Source organism: Eurosta solidaginis, chromosome X, assembly GCF_040869045.1.
Source record: "Eurosta solidaginis isolate ZX-2024a chromosome X, ASM4086904v1, whole genome shotgun sequence".
In the NCBI taxonomy this organism is placed as follows: domain Eukaryota; kingdom Metazoa; phylum Arthropoda; class Insecta; order Diptera; family Tephritidae; genus Eurosta; species Eurosta solidaginis.
The window spans coordinates 91,636,698-91,641,473 of NC_090324.1; the positions used below are offsets into that span (position 1 = coordinate 91,636,698).

At 42.9% G+C, this 4,776-nt stretch overlaps 1 pseudogene; it reads right to left on the reverse strand.

The window, feature by feature from the left end:
• Positions 1-417: 417 nt before the first annotated feature.
• LOC137235054 (serine/threonine-protein phosphatase 1 regulatory subunit 10-like) lies at positions 418-3,859 on the reverse strand (annotated as a pseudogene).
• Positions 3,860-4,776: the final 917 nt, after the last annotated feature.

The following is a 4,776-nucleotide window of genomic DNA, read 5'->3' on the forward strand; positions in this document are numbered from 1 at the left end:
CTGTTGTTTTCTTGGTAAAAATTACCAACTACTACTATTTTCATTTTTTTTGTGTCTACCAACATTTTCCTCTTAAAAGGTTCGCGTACTGGTAGATATTTACCGGCCGCAAAGACAAAAAAGAGAAAAAAAATGCTCGGGACCATTCATACACACATGCGTATATTGATTGGAAACTCCCATGAATTGGGACAACGGGATGACATCGTACGATTTTTTCCCGTTGCGTTTTCTTTCATCTCCTAGAGCGCGAGGCGTGCGTACGCATATCGAGACAAAAAGGTAAGTGCTTCATAAATTGGGAATTTGCTTATTAATATATTTCTTTTTATTAATCAATAAATTTTTCTTCTTTTTGTTTTCCTTTTCAGATGTAAATTTGGATGAGTAAGCGTAATTATCCAAAATGCAGCTAAACGTTCCCCGTGTTAGATAGTCCGTGGTTTCGTATAGACACCATATCGGCACCTAGTGCAGAACGGCGTGATATTAAACGCTCAATAGATTTCTTCTTAACTCTTCAGGACAATCAAGGTAATTTCCCCGTAGCACTGGAAGATCTTAAAAGTGGCCGTGATAAACGCTTGGTCCATTGGTGTTATGGTGCTCCAGGCGCAGTATATTTACTAGCTAAATCATATTTGATTTTTAAAGAAGAAAAAATTTCTACAAACATTAAGACGGTCCGCTGACTTAGTGTGGAGAAAGGGTTTCTTACGTAAGGGGCCCGGTATTTGTCCTGGCCTTGCTGGTAACGGTTATGAATAACTCATTTGGATTTACCGATAACACAATTTTTTTTGCAAGTGAAAAAATATTGTATATACATATTTAAATATGTATGTACGTCTAATAATTATATCCATAATATTTCATAGAAATTAGAAAATAATTAATTCCATTTACATTACATGGGCTTGCCATATTTGGCATGCACCAGCAGCACACCAATGCCGTGAGAATACAAGCTGGTCTCTAATAATTATATCCATAATATTTCATAGAAATTAGAAAATAATTAATTCCATTTACATTACATGGGCTTGCCATATTTGGCATGCACCAGCAGCACACCAATGCCGTGAGAATACAAGCTGGTCATTTTTTCAAGCGGCCGGCGACGTGCAGAGCAGACTGTGAAGAACTTCTTGACTTACGGGCAACAATCCGGTAACCACGATCTCAGATCGTTACGCAGCAATTTATTTTTCAATTTCACGATTTCATTCATGACCGCTTAGATAGTACGTTTGTATTTCGACTTGTTGCCGCTATCACAGTGTTTACGCGAGATCGTTGCTGAATCTTCATCATCAGAAGATTCTGGCGATTCCTATATGCGTTTGCTTTTTGGATGTATATATTTGCAGGATTTGCCTAGACGACAGTGACCACGCATAAAAGCTTTACATAAGCCGCTGTTTAAATTTCTGTCTCTGCTGCCACCTCCGTTACGACTGTGCCTTCCACCACCACCACCACTACTACTGTTGTTATCTTGAAAACTGGAGCCTGTACGCCAATTCCCTCCATTGTTGTTTCGACTTTGATTGATATTGCTGTTACTATTGTGATGTCTGCTATTACTCATATTATTGCGTTCAAAAGCATTTGCCGATGTCATATTTGGTGGCATAACACGCGGCCCCATCATGCCCATTGGCCCAAAGCTGGGTCCATTATTGAACGCACCAGGCCCTGGCCCATATTGTGGGCCGCCTGAATGCAGCTGCCATGGTGGCGCATTACATGCCGGTGGACCGAATGGACCTAATAAGTTTTGTTGTGGTACTGCGTTTGCAGTCATTGCACTGATTGCTAAAGCACCATTGATGTTGCCGCCCTGCCAAACTGGTGGCAGTTGTCCTCCGCCAACAGCAGCTGCTGCAGCCGCTGCTGCTCCTACTGCTGGTACTGGACGTGGCATTTGCATTTGCGCTGCCAGCATATTGTTCGTGGCAGCTCCGGCATATTGTGGCATAAATCCGGGATATGGATTCACATTGTTTGCAGTTGAAGAATTTACTTGTGAATTTGTCATTTTGCCACCAGCAGCGAGGCCGGTATTGGAGCGATTACTCGTATTTGGGTGAACTTTTCGGCTCGGGCCATGGCATGTTTGTATAATCGCTTACCGCATCTGGATTGCCAGTTATATCTTCAAGTGGTATGACTGGTATGTCGTAGGAGAAATGTGGTTCCAGTTCAGCTTCCGCGGGCGAATCAGGTATCATGCTGTGTGTGAAGTATAGTGCACGCAATGTTGTTTGTTCACGCTCGGCTTGCACTTTACGTTGTTTCGATTGATTACCATTTGGATGCGGTGGTACACTGTCGACTTTGATAAGCGGTAGACGCCATTCAGTTTGCGGACGCATATTATCCTCATGTGTGAAACCGCGTCGCGCAATATTAATGGCATCGCGTTCGCTATAGCGTTCCAAATTCTTCATATCCATAAAGATTGAGGCTTTGTAACATTTACGCGCTCATTTTCGTCCAGCTCAAAGTAGCGTATTTGCTCGAGGTGCTCCTGTGCGCGCCACGTTAACTTCTTTTTTGGACCTTTACGTCTACGTAGCATTAGTGCACCTGGTGGTCCGTTCGGACCACAACCAGGTCCGGGTGGTTTAGGTACTTCATCTCCTTCGGACACTTTAATTGATTTGGTAGTGGCATCTTCCTCCGCATCACTACTGCCGGTGATATCGACTGAGCCGCCGACGACGTTAGTAGTTGTGTTGCTGGTGTCAGTAGAATCAGGATTGGTGCCAGTGCCCGTATCGGTGCCGGCACCACTATTTGTTTTATTGGCACTTTCATCCGCCGCCTTTTGTTCACGCAACACCTTTTGTTCAATATCTTCTTTAACCTTCTTTAATGGAATATCGTCGTCATCATCAGTGCTATTTCCGCCTTTATCGGCTTCATCTGAATCTTCTGACTTGTTATGCTCTTTGCTATCATTCTCCTTATCGGATTTGTCTTCTCCCTTCGAATGTTCATCCAATGTGTCTTGATAAAATTTCAAAGGAGTCACCTTTTGAGCCTCGGGACTGGTGGGTGTTCCTGGTTCACCGTCTTTGTTTTGTACAGGTGATTGTGTAATGGAGCGTTTACGTTTTGTTACTTTTTTAGGTCCTGTCGCCGCCGAGAGAGCATCAGAGAAGAGATTTGTCTCGACGAGTGTTTGAATTTTCTTTGGTGCAATTAATTTGATAGCGCCAGGTTTCTCATTTGCCACAGTCAGATTATTGATATCGATCGTGGATTTCTTAAGTGTTGGCGAATCGGCGACACTGGTAGGTGGTAGTGATGGCCGCTTTAGCGATGAAGGTAAGCTTGCCGGTATGACCGTACCTGGTGCTGATGTAGCAGATGTTGGTTTCTTTAAGCCTTTGCGCGATGGTGGTGGTGGCGCTTCCTCAGTTAAGCCATGTGAACGAAATTGTGATTTATAGGTTTTGACAGTTTTTGCCTTTTCTGAATCACGTCTTATTTCAATAGACATCGAAGCCTTCTTCGAGGGTATTGTTATTGAAGTTGGCTTCGCTGAGTCAGCAGATTCATTTTCACGTTTTGGTTTCTTTGGAATGCGGCCAAGTTTATCTATGGAAGGTGGCACTAACTTGGCAATAGTTTCTTTATCTTTCTCAGCTTGAGTTTCTTTTTCACGCTCCTTTTCTTTTTCCTTATTTGTTGACAACGATGATGATGAAGTTGAGGACAAAGATTTATCCTTATCTCGATGCTTTTCTTTTGAGCTTGACAAAGGCTTGGATGATGCTGAAGTCGAAGATGATCTATTTTGGCTCTGGACACCTATCTGCCGGCAGTGGATATGTTCAATGGGGAAATATTTCTATTTTATGTATCATCCAAACATTGAAGATGACGAACTCATGTCTCTTCTGTGTTGCAGTGGAATTATAAAAAAAGTCATATTTTTACGCCAATCTCCCATACTTTTCAAAATTATTCAACAGTGTAGAATATTTTTGTGTTGAAAAGGTTTTGTATGATTGAAGATGGTGGTTATACTTTTTATGAATTTGTGTTGATGTTTTTGCTGCCAATAATGTATGATTTTGGTAGCTGGTAGCATCGCTCAGCACTACTTCGTGTTGGATTGGAATTGGCGCTTGCTGAGTTTGTATTCTCATTACTTGGTGTTCTGAAACCTCTTCTGGTGCCGATTGACTAACTGCGGCAGGGGTGATTGTTGTTTGTTTCGTTTGTTGTGGTGCCGAGATCGGCATCGAACTCAGTGGCTCTGATTCGGAGAAATCAGTATCGGTATATTCACCATGAATGCTCCTTTTACGTTCTACCGTGCGCTTATATTCATTCAATTCATCATCGGTTACATTATCGAATGGATTCTTAGCATATGGTGCTTTACAAACGGCCGCATTATGTTGATAGCCACGTTGTATGATTCCCTTGGAGGCGGCGCCCATTAGCACGACATGATCGCCAGCTGGTGAAACGGTGGCCTCGTTAATACGATTAGCTTCGTCCCATGTAACACCCTCGAGTATGTGTGATTGTGGACCTGCGGATATTTTATCAGCCCGTCGATTATCTTTAATCAGTGGCTGTATGCGTTTAAATTCTTTTGGATTTGTGGCAGATATCGAATCTGCGTTAGGTTATTGCTTGGCCTCGTTCCTTTGGCTGAGTGCATCTGCGTTCCGTGGCAGACCCTGAGTCTGCGTTAGGGTTCTGGTGTCCTCGCTCGGGGTGAGTGAGTGAAATGGGGTTTGGTTGTGAAAA